This window comes from Ips typographus, linkage group LG10 (genome assembly GCF_016097725.1).
Source record: "Ips typographus isolate SLU linkage group LG10, UJ_Ityp_2.0, whole genome shotgun sequence".
NCBI lineage: Eukaryota > Metazoa > Arthropoda > Insecta > Coleoptera > Curculionidae > Ips > Ips typographus.
This window is the reverse complement of record NC_138431.1, coordinates 992,970-1,012,813: the sequence shown is the minus strand read 5'-3', so window position 1 is coordinate 1,012,813 and position 19,844 is coordinate 992,970. Positions and strand designations below refer to the sequence as shown.

Here is a 19,844-nt window from a genome sequence, read left to right as displayed (position 1 = left end):
GCGAATTGGGGTCATGATGTGGGTATAAATAATGCACCAAAAGCACGTACAGATTACCGAACTCTGGGGTCTCCCCAGAGGGAGGTCACTGACTGATCTCTGGGTTAGTCTGGGTATGCCTATTGTGTAACGTAACGTGGAGCAGTAGGTGACCAAGTGCCACACCCTAGATCAGCCCTAGCAAAGGAAATAGTGTGGGCGAGCAGCTTAAGTTGCCGTTCCTACTTACCTCCCTTTGTTAGGTTCTTCACGTCTTTGCCGGCTCGGTGAATGCCCTCGGACCTAAGTCTAGGGTTCATTCATCACCGCTAAAGCGCTGCCCCCCGTGTACCCTTTGCCTAGAAGCCAGATCACATCATGCTCCCCGCCATCTTGGCCATCTGGGGGTAAGATTATCGTCTAGTCATTAAGGCACTATTACTTAATAAAAGTGGGTTACCTGTGGAATCCTGTGTATTCTTCCCCCTTAACGTAACCCTTAACGTAACCCTTAACGTGACAATATCAACCTCCACAACCCCATTTGCCACCTAGAATGATAGGACATCAATTTAGGGTGCCATCAAAACGTGAACCGACGTTAGTTGAAGTGCCGAGGGTGACTATGCGATCGAATTGGAACCCCGTTGTGCCAGCACCAAATACAGCAAACGGAGCAAACACGCCAAATATTCGGCAGGTGACTGTCACGCCTATTCGAAGAAGAGTTAATCATACACGTGTACGTGGTACGGCACCGTATCAAGTGCCTATACGTGAGGAAAGAAATGAAAACCAGTTGAACACTGATACTGATCAGGAGATACCTGGAGGGACCCAAACCGAACAAGACAAGTGAAACAGTATTGTTTCAAGTATTATATCTATATTATATTGTCACGAATGGAAAATCCATTAATTCAAAAGATGGACTTATTGACTTAAAAACATAAGAATATTCGAGGATTGCGAAATATTAAGCGCACGAGGCAAGGTCGCACCATGATGCACCGAGTGTATCATGCACCGGGTGCACCATATCAGTGATGAGTCACCGCCACCTGCTTTGCAGGAATATGAAAAATAGGCGACTTACAATAACAAACTACGTCAGCCAATCGGGTATAAAACACGCCGATTTCAGCAGTATAGGATGAGTGTGAACCAATCGACAGTAGTGCGACCAGCTGAACCAGGAAGTCGAGATGTCGACTCTCCTCGGAAAAGAAGATCAAGTTAAGTAGTCCATTCTCCAGAATTGTTCCAACACGAAAGTGACCAAGCCAGCCGACAGAAAATGCTGAGGTCCTTAGCTTATGAATCTATGTAAGTACAATTGTTAAATTGTCAACTTTTAGTGTGTTTATGACCGTATTGTGCAGACCCATTTATGTATACTACATTTAATAGATTTAAGTGTTTAATAGAAAACTCAGTGTTTGATTCCAACCTTAGAACTGACATCCCGGCACGACGTTTAACGTCGTGAGTCAGTTTAATTAATGAATCCGAAAGGGCTCACAAATTAAACGTGACAATATTGTATATTTAAATTTTGTCTATATAATAATGAATATTGTGGCACAAAGAAAATAAACGATATTTGACCATTTTTCTTGTTTAATTAAAGGTAAGATGGGTAATGTTAATAAAGGCGTAATACGGCGTTACTGTTTATTAATATGATAATGACGACACAACCGTTACCCTGACCTACCTCAAAACCGCTGCCAGGACAAGATAAACCGAGTCGAGGTTGTTTACACTACTTAAGTAGAGTGCATTTCAAACCATATGGTTTTTACCGTAATTTTTGTTGACGTGTTTTGATAACTTACTTTCTTATTTTTGTTTACAGATAATCTAGGGGAGAAGCAATCAAACGTTATCGTCAATTTAGTTTTTTTTTGGATAAATAAAATATTTCTCCGCACGGATTTGAAATAAAGTTAGAACGTTCAATATGTTCCAGTTTTTAGAGCAACTTAGTTGATATGGAAATTGGGGTATTAGTTGAACATATGCAGAAGTGCTTGCAATCGGTTTAAGGTATATCAGTGAATAAAATTCACTCGGTTATTAATTTAATTGAAATATGCGTGTAATATTATTATATATTGTTATTAAGCCTTAAGTAACGCATATTAACCTTTGTTCTTGTTTTCATTACATGTAAAAAACCGCTTGAGGGAGCTGTAAGAAGCCACTGCACTAAGTGGCACTGTGCACAGCCAGTATTGGACGACCATTAAAGATGACATTTAACCTTATCACCAGAGCCAACCACATGATGTGAATAAAGCCTAAGCGAACTTTTGATTATTATAAGTGAAATCAAAACTCAGAGTCGATCTCCACAAATATTTATTAAAAGGTTGTTAATTGCCTAACATGTTTCGGGTGTATTCAGACACCCATCTTCAGAGGCTGTAAGTTATACAGTGTGTTAATTAAAAACTTATAAAACTAAGGATATGGAAGCCTACCTTAACTAGATCACTAGTCTGCTGACTGTCATTCTAAAAGGGGGGACAGCTGAACCCAAATGTACCAAGGTGGTTTTTTATTCTGCACGGCGGAAAAAACCTTGATCAAAAACCCAGTTCTGGTACAGAGGTGACAGGTTGCTCCGTTTTTTATTCTCGAAGGGGAAAAAAACTTAATCAAAACCCAGTGTTGATGTCAAAAAGTGAAGTTACTAGCTCGGTTTTTTATTCTTTAAGGGGGAAAAAACTTAATCAAAACCCGAAGTTGAATGATGTAAAAACTGCATGTCTATCTGTAATAAAAAGCGTGAGTAGAAATAGGATGTCCTGAAGGGGTGTATATGTAATGGGGGGGGCGGCAGATAAATTAAAGTCAAAAGATAAAATGAAAGGCAAGTCAAAAGGGGCTAAACTGTATATCTTACCTGAAGGAGACCAAATGGACACGAAAAGGGACGTCACACAACAAAAAACCGCGGTGGACACTCACAAGTTCAACATATAACAGATTAAAATGGGGGTGACTTTCCCTTTGTCACTGTGGAGGTGTGACCGTGCAGGGCAACATGGCTTGGGTGCAGCAGGACATGGAGTGGCCAAAATGGCTTCCAACCCACACCAAGGGCAGGTTGCAGGAAGCGGAAGTCTAGGGGGCAGCAACATATTGCCAAATTCGAAAAAACCCAAAAAACCAAATCCCCCAGAGAACTGAAAAGGTCAAAACCTCCAGAGCCGGACATGACAGACAGCTGACAGCAGACAATACATGTGTGATCGGTCCACTCATCAAAACAATACAGTATAAACAAATAAAGTTAGGTTAAATTAGCACTTAACACTAATTATCCGACGGCCTAATTATAGGTTTTAAAAAATAATGTAATGGTTAATCAATAAATGAAAGCAAAAAAACAAAATTAAAATTAGATTAACGTTAAGTAATGAGCAACCTTCAACCTAGGGACACAAAAGCACAGATTAAACACCGTTCTTGAGCATAGGCAAAAGCAAACGTAAGTATCAAACAGTGGGAATTGATTAAGGGTAAATGGGGGTTGAATCAAATGTAGGGGGACGGGAAAAGTGTCTGGGGAACTAGAAATTGAGGGATCTGAAGAAAGGAGTGGAGCTATGTCTAAGCTGGTCATTAAGGCAGACCACCTTATCGTTGGATGAAGCCTTGTGGATTTCAAGGACCTCCAGAAGGTCCAGCAGATTGCCTTTTCCACAGAAATGGAGGGGCTTAAAGCCCTCATCAACGTTGAAAGTATGGTTATTAAGGCGAAGGTGGCGTGAAAATAGTGATTTCATGTAGCTAGTGTTCAAATTTGGGTTGTTAATAAATTTTTCAAACTCTCTCTTGTGTTCATGTATTCGAGTTGCAAATTTTCTACCTGTTTGACCAACGTAGACAGCTTCACAGTTGGCCGTGCAGCAAGAGAGCTGGTAAACACCAGACTTATTAAGGAGCGGAGTTGGATCTTTGGAGTTGACAAGAAAACGGGATGCAGAGTGTGATACTTTAAAGCAGATGGAAATGCCATAGGACTTGAACAGGGACTTGAAACCAAGAGAAAAAGGCCCCAGGTAAGGTATTGAGAAGTATCTAGTCTCAGTGTCATGCTCTCCAATTGTGAGCCTTTTGTTGACAAATTTCTTGAAGTGGTTGTAGTAGATTTTGTTAACTAAACTAGGAGGGAAACCATTGTTGGTAGCCACCGTTCTGATCCATGAAAGTTCCCTGTTAAAGCTGGGCTCCAGCAGGGGTATGCTAAACAATCTGTGGAAAAAGCAGTTTAAGGAGGCAGCCTTTTGAGAAGAAGGGCGATCCAACTCCAACACCTCAGCCTCCAAGAAGGCACTCCATCATGCCTCGAGGATCTGGATCAAAGAGGAGGTAAAAAGATTGTACTTTAGACTAAGCACCACTGAGCTTAAGCTCAAATGTATTTATTTCAAAATTACTAGTTTATTACATTCGATTGAATTTGATGTCTTACACCACTCTCTACTAGATTATGTATCTGACTTGGGCGACAAAAAGCACAGTGTCCTAATTGGTAAACTCTCACACCTCACTCAAAACCCCCCCCCCTTTGCTCTTAGACACCCACCTCCAATGATCCTCATAGATAGCCCCCCCCACAACCTTACTACATGTTCACCCCCAACTCCTCTCCCTCATCCTCCACTTGACTCACCTACCAACGATGACAACCCCAATTTTGACAATGACATTTTTCATGGTACTTTCGGAATCCCACCTCACCAACCCTCCACCTTCCCTTTCCATCGCCGCACACTAAACTTGTCCAATTTTGCTCTTTCCGACTCTGATCTTGAGATTCTCAACTTGGGTTTGAAATTTAACTACAATTTTCAACCGAGAGCACTGGACTTACAGACCCTTGCCGCAAACATAGAAAATGTCATCTCTAGAGGTCTTCCTGAAACAGCACAGGGCGCTCTGCGTTCCTCATGTGCCTCTTATCTAAATAAATACCACCGGCAACTCTCTGAACAAACACAAACTCCTCTTACTTCAAATCTAAACAAAAATCTCATGTCTCTGCGCCGCAGAATTAAGGACCATGACCTGGTAGTGACCAGGGCGGACAAGGGTAACTGTGTGGTGGTGATGGACAGGGAACAGTATGACACTAAGGTTCTTGATTTCTTGAATACTCCCTCTTTTCAGGTTCTATCTACATCCCCTCTTGACAAATTCCTCTCCAAGTTTAAATCAGTTATCAACACAGCACAAAGCACCCTCTCTTCTTTGAACTGCAACAAATATAGACTCCTCCCTGTCAATCCTTCAGTTCCTAAACTCTATGGACTACCTAAAATCCACAAGCTGAACACTCCAATCAGACCTGTGGTCTCCTTTTGTGGCTCACCATGTCACCGCCTAGCGGAATGGTTGAATAACTTTATTTTACTTACTTCTAACTTTAAGAGTAAATACGCCATTAAAAATTCTACAGAACTTTGCGGTCTACTCAAAGACATTAACATTCCATCTACAGCGCTTATGGTCTCTTTTGACGTGTCCAGTTTGTTTCCCAGTATACCCCCCACACAATGCATCCCCCTTCTAGAAAATATTCTCTCCCATCCCGGTAATCTCGCTCCACCTGTCATTAATGACATAATTGCCCTGGTTTCACTTGTCATCGATCAAAACTTTTTCCAATTTAAAGACAGATTTTACGCTCAAAAGGACGGTCTGGCAATGGGCTCTGGTCTCTCTCCTCTCTTATCCGAAATCTTTATGTCAAACATTGAATCATCCCTTGATAAATCCCCTTTATTCTCCAAAATTCTTTTTTACAAGAGATATGTAGATGACATCTTTTGCATCTTTAATGGCACTTTGCCTGAGCTCCACCAATTCTTTGACTTTCTTAATACCTTGCATAATTCTATCACGTTCACTATGGAACTAGAGTCTTCACAATCACTGCCCTTTCTTGACATTTTGATTTCCAGAGTAGACAACAGGATTGAGTTCTCAATATACCACAAACCCACTAGCACAGATAGTATCATTCCTTTCTCCTCTAATCACCCTTTTTCTCAAAAGACTGCCTCCTTGAACTGCTTTTTCCACAGATTGTTTAGCATACCTCTGCTGGAGCCCAGCTTTAACAGGGAACTTTCATGGATCAGAACGGTGGCTACCAACAATGGTTTCCCTCCTAGTTTAGTTAACAAAATCTACTACAACCACTTCAAGAAATTTGTCAACAAAAGGCTCACAATTGGAGAGCATGACACTGAGACTAGATACTTCTCAATACCTTACCTGGGGCCTTTTTCTCTTGGTTTCAAGTCCCTGTTCAAGTCCTATGGCATTTCCATCTGCTTTAAAGTATCACACTCTGCATCCCGTTTTCTTGTCAACTCCAAAGATCCAACTCCGCTCCTTAATAAGTCTGGTGTTTACCAGCTCTCTTGCTGCACGGCCAACTGTGAAGCTGTCTACGTTGGTCAAACAGGTAGAAAATTTGCAACTCGAATACATGAACACAAGAGAGAGTTTGAAAAATTTATTAACAACCCAAATTTGAACACTAGCTACATGAAATCACTATTTTCACGCCACCTTCGCCTTAATAACCATACTTTCAACGTTGATGAGGGCTTTAAGCCCCTCCATTTCTGTGGAAAAGGCAATCTGCTGGACCTTCTGGAGGTCCTTGAAATCCACAAGGCTTCATCCAACGATAAGGTGGTCTGCCTTAATGACCAGCTTAGACATAGCTCCACTCCTTTCTTCAGATCCCTCAATTTCTAGTTCCCCAGACACTTTTCCCGTCCCCCTACATTTGATTCAACCCCCATTTACCCTTAATCAATTCCCACTGTTTGATACTTACGTTTGCTTTTGCCTATGCTCAAGAACGGTGTTTAATCTGTGCTTTTGTGTCCCTAGGTTGAAGGTTGCTCATTACTTAACGTTAATCTAATTTTAATTTTGTTTTTTTGCTTTCATTTATTGATTAACCATTACATTATTTTTTAAAACCTATAATTAGGCCGTCGGATAATTAGTGTTAAGTGCTAATTTAACCTAACTTTATTTGTTTATACTGTATTGTTTTGATGAGTGGACCGATCACACATGTATTGTCTGCTGTCAGCTGTCTGTCATGTCCGGCTCTGGAGGTTTTGACCTTTTCAGTTCTCTGGGGGATTTGGTTTTTTGGGTTTTTTCGAATTTGGCAATATGTTGCTGCCCCCTAGACTTCCGCTTCCTGCAACCTGCCCTTGGTGTGGGTTGGAAGCCATTTTGGCCACTCCATGTCCTGCTGCACCCAAGCCATGTTGCCCTGCACGGTCACACCTCCACAGTGACAAAGGGAAAGTCACCCCCATTTTAATCTGTTATATGTTGAACTTGTGAGTGTCCACCGCGGTTTTTTGTTGTGTGACGTCCCTTTTCGTGTCCATTTGGTCTCCTTCAGGTAAGATATACAGTTTAGCCCCTTTTGACTTGCCTTTCATTTTATCTTTTGACTTTAATTTATCTGCCGCCCCCCCCCCCATTACATATACACCCCTTCAGGACATCCTATTTCTACTCACGCTTTTTATTACAGATAGACATGCAGTTTTTACATCATTCAACTTCGGGTTTTGATTAAGTTTTTTCCCCCTTAAAGAATAAAAAACCGAGCTAGTAACTTCACTTTTTGACATCAACACTGGGTTTTGATTAAGTTTTTTCCCCTTCGAGAATAAAAAACGGAGCAACCTGTCACCTCTGTACCAGAACTGGGTTTTTGATCAAGGTTTTTTCCCCCGTGCAGAATAAAAAACCACCTTGGTACATTTGGGTTCAGCTGTCCCCCCTTTTAGAATGACAGTCAGCAGACTAGTGATCTAGTTAAGGTAGGCTTCCATATCCTTAGTTTTATAAGTTTTTAATTAACACACTGTATAACTTACAGCCTCTGAAGATGGGTGTCTGAATACACCCGAAACATGTTAGGCAATTAACAACCTTTTAATAAATATTTGTGGAGATCGACTCTGAGTTTTGATTTCACTTACACTCACTACTCCACTGTGTGCATATGGACTACTAGTTTTGATTATTAGTTAGGATTTCTTTAGTTATTCGTTGTTACCCCTGTATGTTACGTTGCTTTGTTTACGTTCTACATTCTTTTGTCTGTGTTCTAGAAAATCCTGGCTCCGTTGCTTATATAGAGAGAGATTTATGTTATAGCTTAATGAGTGTGAGAGAGAAAGTCAATTTCATGAATATTGGGGAACTTTCTAGAAACCATGGAAGCCTATATAAGCAGCTGAACCAGGCCTGGTTAGTTAGTTGTTGAGTTGATTGTTGTAGTAAAGTCGAAGTTGTCAGATAACGAGGTTAAAAGTCAGTGTCAGTTTATTGTTTGTAAACAATATACAGTGTTGTACAAGAAGTGTGTTATTAAGGAGTACGACGGTACAATAATAAGATAATATTATAGAAAATATCAGTAAATAATGTCCGTCCTCTTTTGGACGCATTGTTACTGGCACATTTTACTCAAAATTTGTCGACGGATTCGTCAGACCTGACAATTTTGAAATAAGTGTTTTTTTTTCTCTTTATGTGTGGTTTTACATAATATAATAAAATACAGTGTATAACAATAATCTTTGAATGAGTCAGCTGTATGGCGACTTTCCAATTTGCTGTTTCAAGAACTACAGTTCTGAGTGCTCTTTTATGAACAAAATGTCTGTTACTGTTATGTGGCCCTGCGTAGAAACGTAGGTCCAGATTTCTGTTATAGTAATATGATTAACAGAATTAAATATTTTCGTCATACGAGCAGTCAATTCGTCATATAAGGATATTGTCACGAATGGAAAATCCATTAATTCAAAAGATGGACTGATTGACTTAAAAACATAAGAATATTCGAGGATTGCGAAATGTTAAGCGCACGAGGCAAGGTCGCATCACGATGCACCGAATGTGTCATGCACCGAGTGCACCGTATCGGTGATGTGTCACCACCACCTGCTTTGCAGGAATATGAAAAATAGGCGACGAACAATAACAAAGTACGTCAGCCGATCAATCGGGTATAAAACACGCCGATTTCAGCAGTATAGGAAGAGTGTGAACCAATCCACAGTAGTGCGACCAGCTGAACCAGGAAGTCGAGATGTCGACTCTCCTCGGTCAAGAAGATCAAGTTAAGTAGTCCATTCTCCAGAACTGTTCCAACGCGAAAGTGACCAAGCCAGCCGCCAGAAAATGCTAAGTCCTTAGCGTATGAATTTGTGTAAGTACCATTGTTGAATTGTTAATTGTTAGTGTGTTCATGACCGTATTGTGCAGACCCATTTGTGTATACTGTATTTAATAGATTTAAGTGTTTAATAGAAAACTCAGTGTTTGATTCCATCCTTAAAACTGAGATCCCGGTAAGACGTTTAACGTCGTGAGTCAGTTTAATTAATGAATCCGAAAGGGCTCATAAATTAAACGTGACATTTGGTGGAGGTGCCGGTCTGTTTTGAGATGGATGAAAAACAATAGTTGAGTTTTTTATTTTTATTTTATTTTTTGGGGTATGATACAGATTCAGGAAAATAATGTGTGTAAATGTGTGTATAACACTGTTAAAAAAAAAAGTGAATTTTTAAACCAGAAAAAATATTTTTGATTTTTCTCATCATGAGTGAAAATTACCTCTTTAAAGCAAAAATACAATTTTTCTTTTTGCATAATTAATTTTGTTCTACATTGTCATTTTGAATATTTGTTTTCTAAATTGTTAAAAGCATGTCAGTATTACTGAAACGATCGTGTCTTATGTTAAAAAAGTCAAGAAATTAATGGCTAATAGAACTTTACGTACAGCACTGGCCGAACCAAAAACCCCGGCCATCCCTAAATTTACGTGTCCACCTACGTTTAATCCATCAAGTGATTGCCCCATTACATTTTTAAATAAATATGAAAAGTCCGCAAGATTAAACAACTGGACTTATTCTTTAAAGATTTCATATTTTAATAATTATTTGGACGGACCAGCACAAGTTTGGTATCAAAAATATGTAAATGATCCAAAAAATGTTTTGAATACTTGGGCAATATTTCGAACAGATTTTCTAAAAGAATTCGCAGGTGACCAACCATTTCGTAAATTGAAATTTAGATTAAACACGCGTAAACATCGGGACAATGAAGACATTAAAACTTATTATTATGACTTATTTACCTTGGCAAATGAAATTAACCCAGACATGTCTTTTGAAACTTTTAGAGATTATTTTGAAAACGGTTTAAATCCGTCGTGTTTTGAAATGTATTATTTGCTAAGCTCTAATAATAAAAATTTGAGTGATTTAAACCAACTAGTCTTGAAAATAAGTGATATTAAAGAGCGTGTATTATTTAGTCAAATGAATCGGCAAAGTAAATTTTACATTTCGGACGGAATGAATTTTCGGTCTCGTAATGATCGATTGAAAAACAAATTCGATGGTAATCGCACTTGGTCAAATAAGTATTGTAAAAATTGTGAATTTCAGTCCAACAATTATTGTGGAAATAATAATTACAAAGGGACCAAGTTAAACAAAAATGATTTTTACTATCAAAACGTGTCACGAGAAAAGCAAAATTATTCTAGGTTTGATCAAAATCGCGGTATAAGAAATAATAATACCAGAAATAATTGTTCATCAAAATGTAAAAATTTTAATCGAGGTAGCAACAAGTTTTACAATTTTGGACGAAATAAGAATGTTTCTACACATCAGTATCCTAGTAAATGTGAAAACTCAATGTTAAGTGTCGATGAAGTTGCTATAAACTCGACAAACAGTAAAGATAGCAATTTATTGTCAATCAAAGCTTCTTTAAATAACGAAGACAATTTGTTTGATGTAATTTTAGATACAGGATGTGAACCAAATTTAATTGATTTAAATCTTATAACTAACATGTCTTTATCATCAGAGAAAATCCAATTAACTTCAGTAGGAGGTTATACTGTTAACCCAATAGGTACTTCAAAAGTAACTCTAAAAATTAACAACATAAAGTTGGAAGTTGAAGCATTAGTAGTGAAAAACCTTTCTAAACCTTTAATTCTGGGACATAATTTTCTATCAAATTTTAACGCAATAATTGATAACAATAAAAATATTTTGAGTTTTTCAACAAACAACAACGATAAAGTAACAGTTAATCTCAATCGACCTGATTTAGATGTTACATCTAAAAACCAATTTCAGAAAGAGTATCTAATGGGTGTAGAAATTTCTGACGTCAAAAACACAGTAAAACCTGTAATAAAATTAAAAGTTGCTCGAAAGTATATTGTAAAACCAAATACGCAAATAACGTTAAAATTGAAAACCGCGAATAATGAGCCTGATTTAACAAAATGCATTTTTATTAAAAGAGACAGTTATTTATGTCCAAGAAATCTGTGTGTAGGCACACCATTTTTGCAAAATGGGCACAATTTATACATTAAAATTGTCAATAAGGGATTTAGAACAGTTCCTATTTTAAAGCATTCTGTTATAGGTAAATTCGACGTTAATGAATCAATCAACACAAATACGACAAAGGATTCAATGTTATGCATTTCAGAAAAACGCAAATCAAAAACTGCTAATAAGTTTCAGTCCGATTTTCCTGTTCAATCGAAAATGTTACATCCTAATTTACAGACAAGTAACATAAATGAAATCGATAATATAGATTATCGAAGAAAAGTTGCGATTATTAAATCAACTCGTAAAACTTCACACCAAAATAGAGACACAGCCGACCAAGTCGAATTAAAAAATGTAATATTCCCTGTATCCCAATTTTGTGGATTACAATATTCAAAGCAAAATGTATGCTTTTAGCATTTCTATTTAGTAGAAGTTTGTATAAAAGTTAAGCTGAAAAATCAAATATTTTGAGAAAAAAAAATGAATTTTACATACTGCAGCATGCTATTAAATTAATTTTTAGATGTCTTCTAAATGGGAAGTTAAAAATAAAAGCGGATTGTGTTATTTCGATGTCGAGGTCAAGCATTCCCGATAACGACAAAAAATGTGCCGGAATGAAACTTCTAATTGTCGACAAATAATTTTTTACTTATTATGTGTAGGTACCAGCTTTAAATAAAAGCATAGTGCAGAGTTAAAGAGGATTTCGATATGTTTCAAGTCAAAATGCTCATAATTAAGTTATTAAACTGATTTACTTTTATTTGCTTAAATGAATTATCCTACAGTAGGATATATTTTGTTTTTTGTGCACATGAAAAAATGCGATATACAGGGTGTCTCAGTTTTAAGTGCCCAAACTTTAATGTCGGATAGTACGTCGAAAAATAACAACACTTTGCTATATAAACCTATATCCAATAGGGCGTCGTTACTGATATACAGGGTGTTAAAGTTTTTTAAAAAAATTGCTTATTTGAGAATTTCTCGAAAACCGTTGGAGATATTGTAATGAAATTTTTGTGTGAATATCTCCTGTTCAAAACGTCTTCAATGAAATAAAAAATTGAACTGTGACGCAACCAGTGTCGTACTTACCGACGTACGCCTAGGTACTTTGGATAAAAAAAATGTTACGCCACTGCCTTTTTGGAAATTAAAATTTGTTTTTGAGATGACTGTTTAATTTGGGAGACAAAAGTCCTCTTGTGTTTTTTCGGATTGACGCACCATTTCAGAGTAAAAAAAGGAAAGGTTATAATGGTATAAAAATTTATTATTATCACATAACTTAAATTAGGAAACAAATTAAATAAAACTTAACAAATTAAAAGTTATTTAGTGCCTTTTGGACAGAGATACTTTAGGGAAAGCTTACGTTAAGTTTTGACTGTGACAATTCTTATGGCTCTTTGTCTCAGTCAAAATACTTAACTCTTAACTAGTTCCCGTTAAAACGTTCGCGCAAATGGTAATTAATCTGTGACGAAGTTTACAATAGTTGTTCAAAATGGAAACCATCAGACTCAATGCATATTTGACACCTACGACGTGTAGAATTGACCGCTGCAGATATTTGATGGGGATTATTGCGAAGAATTTCACAGGCTGCTTCAATCCTACCTACTAATTCCAGTTCGGTGTGAACTGGAGTGGAATACACCTTGTCTTTGAGAAAGCCCCATATAAAAAAATCTAAAACTGTCAGGTCGGGTGACCTTGGGGGCCAAGCGGCTGGACCTGTACCAGGAACATAATCATGGTTATGTGCATTATTTACACGACCTATCCAGCGCTCCCGAAAGTGCAAATCACACCAGCGTCGAACATTTACTCCGTAATGAGCAGGTGCGCCGTCCATTTGAAACCACATTTGCTGTCTCACGTTGAGTGGAACGTCTTCTAAATAATTACCCAAGTCATTTTCCAAGAATTGAAGAAAGAGGTGAGAATTCAGGCGAGGAGGTAAAAAATGGGGACCAATTAAATGGTTACCTATCACACCTATCCAAACGTTAACACTAAATTCTTGTTGAAAAGTTCGGGGTCTGACTTGATGAGGATTTACATTCCCCCAAACGTGCAAGTTATGAAAGTTCACAACACCTCTTCTGGTAAATGTGGCTTCGTCAGTGAATAAAATTTTACGCAAAAACAAATGATCAATTTGGATTGATCTCAACAGCCAACTGCAATATTCTCTACGCCTCGGTCCATCTTCTTGCATTAAATATTGCACTGGCTGCAAATGGTAAGGTCTTCTTCCATTCTTTCGTAAGGTTCGATGGACTACATCCTTTGAGACTGGAATATTGCGCGCTCGTAATTGCTTAGCGGCATTTCTGCAACTTTCTGTGGGGTTGTTATCGAACACTTCTAAAATGTTTGCCTCAAATCTTCCATGTGGTCTTCTAGGTCTATCTGGGTTTTTGCGTAATCCAAACTCTCTCAACAAGTGATGAACCTTCATAAAAACCTTTTTATTTGGACACCTTCGATTTGGAAATCGTCTAGCATATTCTCGGCACGCTTCGTTAGTGTTTCCGTTGCAGTATCCATAAATAAAATGTATGTCAGCGTACTCGGCATTAGTAAATAAGTGTGGCATTTTAAAAAAAGAACTAAACAAACTTTAAAGTGTTGAAATTGAACGTTATTATAATGTGCTGTCAGTTCGACATTTGTCACCAACCAGAATGGGAAGTCATCCAAACGATAAAATTTAATTAATCCATGTAATTAAGACATGCAATGATGTCACCTTTCCTTTTTTTACTCTGAAATGGTGCGTCAATCCGAAAAAACACAAGAGGACTTTTGTCTCCCAAATTAAACAGTCATCTCAAAAACAAATTTTAATTTCCAAAAAGGCAGTGGCGTAACATTTTTTTTATCCAAAGTACCTAGGCGTACGTCGGTAAGTACGACACTGGTTGCGTCACAGTTCAATTTTTTATTTCATTGAAGACGTTTTGAACAGGAGATATTCACACAAAAATTTCATTACAATATCTCCAACGGTTTTCGAGAAATTCTCAAATAAGCAATTTTTTTAAAAAACTTTAACACCCTGTATATCAGTAACGACGCCCTATTGGATATAGGTTTATATAGCAAAGTGTTGTTATTTTTCGACGTACTATCCGACATTAAAGTTTGGGCACTTAAAACTGAGACACCCTGTATAGGTACGTAAGTACCTAACCAAATGATTAGATAATTCTTTTCTTATGCCGCAGACAGATGGTAATCACTTTGTTATTTAAGTCATCGTGGTAGCGACGCGTCTAAAAAACTGCGTATGGATAAATATCATTGTAATTCCATTTTGACATGCAAATTTTTAGCATATGAGAATAATTAAGAAAAATGGCCATTGATATTATAAAAGATAAAAAGTGTACACTTGAGTTTTGTATCGTGATTTTTCATTGTATGAGTAAATGGATTAATTGAAGACTTTACGAAATTCCGAGTTAGGAAGACGGTTTACATTATGTGCATATTGATTTTCATTACGTAATTTTTGAATCAACCGAATCATTCCCAATAAACGCATACTTATATACGGAATGCTACGTTTCACCAGTTTCGGGTACCAGTAGTACCCCAAACACAACAAAGGGTTGAAACATCAGAAGTGAATTCTGCTGGCGCATCTTCTGGAGGTGCGTTTGGACCACAAACTTATGGGACCACCTGAATCCCACGCAAGTCAGGTTGTCCGCATTCCGGCACTGTGCCCAAATCCGGATAACCAGGCGCAAGTGCGAGCAGGGGGGCCCATTAATCCTCAAACTAGAGATGATCTAGAGCAAGCGGTAGCACAGCCGTTTGTTGCTCAGTTAGAGCCTTTTGAAAATATAGGGATAATACAATAACAAGATACTACTTATTACCTATTCTGATTTTTATACTATTTGGAAAATAGTACGACAGATACATGGTATATTATGAATTAAACCACACAAAGTAGAGAGTTACAAAAATACATCAGTTCCTGGACTAAAACGAAAGCGTACATCGCTTATTTCTACTTCGTCCGGCTGATAATCCAAATGATGACAAACTTTAGCCTTGATTCAGCTTTGTAAGGCAAAGTGAAATCAAGACAAACAATGCAAATTTGTGGAAATGCAATAATTAGAGTTTTTTTAATACGCCAGAAAGGATTTAAGTTAATCATTTAATACCTACTTGCATTTACATACTAATGGCATATTGTTATTTTTACAAAAATCAATGAAGGAAAAACATTTGATTGAAGATATTACATCCAATTTTTTTTTAAAACAAACTTCTCCAAAAGGATTTGAAGTTAATTAGGAACGGTTAATGTTTCTGTTTTTTTTTTTTTAAACCGGCAGATACGTTCTACTTTCCATAAAATGAAAACTAGAGCGTCTCATACTTACGGAGTTCAAACTTTTTAGTTTCAGGACCGGATTCCTGTTTATTTTAACATGTCAGTTAACTTCATAAAGTAATACGTAACACTGCATGCAGAGTATACTTTGGATATAAATATATTAAGCCTTAATGAACACATATTAACCTTTGTTCCTATTTTTATTTCATGTAAACGCACACATGAGAGTCAACAAGCCAGATCGAAATAATACCACACGTTGATCCTGCTCTGCTGAAGACATTTAATTTCTTCCACGACTGTTGACGTTGGTATACAACATAGTCCACACGCAATACCAACACGTCATTGGACTTTTACCCACGTCACATCCATCAATTTGATGCAAGTAATAAGGAACACGTAACATTATATTGGCATTTAGTTATGCGCAGTGAACATCTTCGTGGTAAGAGTGAACTATTCTCGGCTTAACAATAATGTGCTCTGTGTTGCGCTATTAAACTATGTTAGATTTAAGAAGTTATTTAGATGGAAGCGATGTAAGGCAAATGGAGTAAAGTATTTTACGCACATTCAATAATTGGTATTTTCGAAGCCTAGATACTTCTTTCTTTATAAATCTACTCCATTATCCTTTTCTGGGTTTATTAGTGTTAGTAAGTTATTTGTGTTGATCATAAGCAATACTGTGCTTTAATCATAATGTACTTAATAGTACCGTAACTTATCGATTGTTCTAATGGTTTTTATGTACGTTTAATTGTATAATACTGTTACAAGTTAGATATTTTTTCAAGATGGTTGTTTTTAAGGAGAGTATATAGTACCTTTTGTTTTAAAACTGGGGACCAGTTTTTCTGGGGCGGAGGCATATGTCACGAATGGAAAATCCATTAATTCAAAAGATGGACTGATTGACTTAAAAACATAAGAATATTCGAGGATTGCGAAATGTTAAGCGCACGAGGCAAGGTCGCATCACGATGCACCGAATGTGTCATGCACCGAGTGCACCGTATCGGTGATGTGTCACCACCACCTGCTTTGCAGGAATATGAAAAATAGGCGACGAACAATAACAAAGTACGTCAGCCGATCAATCGGGTATAAAACACGCCGATTTCAGCAGTATAGGAAGAGTGTGAACCAATCCACAGTAGTGCGACCAGCTGAACCAGGAAGTCGAGATGTCGACTCTCCTCGGTCAAGAAGATCAAGTTAAGTAGTCCATTCTCCAGAACTGTTCCAACGCGAAAGTGACCAAGCCAGCCGCCAGAAAATGCTAAGTCCTTAGCGTATGAATTTGTGTAAGTACCATTGTTGAATTGTTAATTGTTAGTGTGTTCATGACCGTATTGTGCAGACCCATTTGTGTATACTGTATTTAATAGATTTAAGTGTTTAATAGAAAACTCAGTGTTTGATTCCATCCTTAAAACTGAGATCCCGGTAAGACGTTTAACGTCGTGAGTCAGTTTAATTAATGAATCCGAAAGGGCTCATAAATTAAACGTGACAATATGACTGACTGATTTTATATTTTGAGGTTTGTGATCCTCGATTGTCCACACAACAGTCACAAAAACATTTAGCCAATAAGATATATAGCCATTAAGCTGTTTAATTTTTCAATATGTTTGTTCATTTCAAGATAGCCAAATAGTACAGAGCCAAAAAGATGTTTAATAAATCGGTTAGGTTGTAGCGCTTTTCTTACGGATTTCCTCGGTTACGTTGCCTCGGGCGCCACCTTCGTTATTTATAGTGGCTGAAGGTCAACTTTACGGTGCCGGGGTAGGCTTTAGACAGCTGGAGAAAGTTCCAGGGGGTTCGGGAAATAAATTAAATTAAAACAACTGTTTTCACTAAATGTACTGTATTGCTGCTCTCTGAACTTACAGCATATACTTACGGTAACGGTTACCTAATGTATCGAAAGCTACACTGTTCGGTGGTTCCCCCGACCACCGATATAACCCTTTACTACTTGTTTAGCCTGACTACTGAAAGTTATGACTGTCTAAGACACGGTGTAAGTACGGCGGCACGGTACGGTTTTGTAGAACTGGCTGCTCGGCGCCGGCGTTTGCTCCAAAATCCCAAAGAGGCCTAATTACGTGACCAGCGGTGTTCGTCACTCGACCTAATATCTCTATGTCGTTCCGATTCCCCGTTCGAGAAACAGAGCCTCCGTTGCACACTGTTTCCCCAGAATCATGCAACAGAGGTTTCAAGTCTCGTAACGTCGCCAGTCACCCAGCCGCTAATCCCTCTAGTAAGTAAACGAGCTACAGGATTTACAGTTCCCGCTTGCTACACCGTTTCCCCGGTGTCAAACAAACAGGAACAGAACCAGAAAGATTACCTAACTGTTTTCAAAAGAAAGTTACTGTAGCCGGCGCCGTCTTACCAGAAATACCCCCAAACGGAAAACCACGAAAAGATATTGAAAATGCCCTCAATTTACAGGTTTTAAAATAACTACAGTTAACTGTACGGTTTTAAAACAGCAAACAGAACAAATACCGGACGGACAATATATGCCTATTTTTTACCTACAGATACGCGGAGATAAGAGATATCCACGGCACGGAACGGCTAGGCTAGTTGGTTTCAATCTTTTAGCGATCGAAGAAACCCCGTTTTCCGGTGCGCGACCGTCTTTTATACACAAAACCAACGGTGGGGGCTGTTAGTGGCGGTACGGTAGAACGCAACCGAACGTAGTCGGATGACGTCTTTGGTTGGATTGCACCAATTTAGATTTGGAAGTAAACAAACTAATAATATAGAATACATTATTTTGCAAGAAAAACATTAGAAATTGAGATGTTGAGAACAGGATATTTATTTGATTACCATATGTGATCAGTCACTGGGTTAGCATAGGTTCACCTAGCATTTTTTTTTATTTTAGTTAAAAAATAACCATTGCGATGTAACCACATTATTGATACTTTATGTGATCGGCCAGTGGATTAGCATAAGTTCACATGAGCATTTTTTTGGTTATTACATTTAAAAAATAACACCTATCTTAAATACGACATGAAATTACTTTGATGCGGGCAGTCATAAACTAGTCAAGTTAAATAATAACAGTTTTAACAAGGATTTTATAAAAATAGTATTAGAGCTCACATAAGCATTATCATCTATTTTCAATTACTCAGAACAGATCAAACATATTATTTTTCACAATTTGTGCAACTATATTTAGTTGGTCTATTCTTTTTTTGGTCACAGTAACTACAACGGCCTCTTTTTAGAACAGTGTCTGTAGTTGTTGCTGGTTGTGTGGGCCTTTCATAGTCAATAATTTCCTTTATTCGTAATGAAGTACTTGCGGCAAACAACTAAGCTCAGACCTTTGATGTAGATGATTATTGACTAGCGGCAATGCTAGGTTTCGAAGAAATTCCCTTCTTCTGATGGAGTGTGGACTGTTACATTTGTTATACCTTACCGCATAAGGCCCATCCGGCTGCTTCCCGACATAAACTTCCAAATTAGAGGTAAAATAACATTTAGAGTCTACTAAAGCAAATATCTTTATTCTATATTTGTTTGGTTTGTTGGGAATATATTGCCTAAATGAGCATCGTCCTCTAAAAGCCTCTAATTTTACATCCACCCTAACGTAGTGAAAGGGTGAGTACCCATTTTTGCCGTTTGTGACAAATGCATCAAATACGCCTCTAATAGGTTGCCTATTTCTTTCTTTCATTACTGGTTTCAGCATTATCAAACCTCAGATGTTGAAGAATGATCTAGAATCTGTTTACTGACATTACCAGGCGAAAAAGTTCTACGGCCGTTCCTTGCATACTCTCTCGCTTACATGCAAGCGACTTGATTTTAGAACTCCAGCCATGTATGTACAGCAAACCAAATAATGCTTTAACCTCAGATTTACTTGTAAGAGCAGCATCTATTTCTCGAGAATAATTTGTAGCTGTTTTTCTAATGTCTTCGTTTTTGGTTGTTCGTTTTATGACGACAGGGTGGTCCAGTTTTAAATGTCAATAATT

General features: G+C 37.7%; 3 long non-coding RNA genes across 3 annotated transcripts in view; 2 read left to right on the top strand and 1 right to left on the bottom strand.

The window, feature by feature from the left end:
- Positions 1–2,326: 2,326 nt before the first annotated feature.
- LOC145734363 (uncharacterized) lies at positions 2,327–4,307 on the bottom strand. The gene is made up of 2 exons (XR_014179418.1): positions 2,466–4,307; positions 2,327–2,406 (listed from the first exon to the last, which is right to left on the bottom strand). It is a non-coding gene; the product is annotated as an uncharacterized LOC145734363 (long non-coding RNA).
- A 3,274-nt stretch (positions 4,308–7,581) lies between these two features.
- On the top strand, positions 7,582–8,001 carry LOC145735043 (uncharacterized). The gene is made up of 2 exons (XR_014179579.1): positions 7,582–7,862; positions 7,922–8,001. It is a non-coding gene; the product is annotated as an uncharacterized LOC145735043 (long non-coding RNA).
- An 834-nt stretch (positions 8,002–8,835) lies between these two features.
- LOC145734361 (uncharacterized) overlaps positions 8,836–19,844 on the top strand; it is a 113,995-nt gene continuing 102,986 nt past the window's right edge. Inside the window, exon 1 of the long non-coding RNA XR_014179416.1 lies at positions 8,836–10,497. This is a non-coding gene — a long non-coding RNA (uncharacterized LOC145734361). The remainder of the gene's footprint in view (positions 10,498–19,844) is intronic.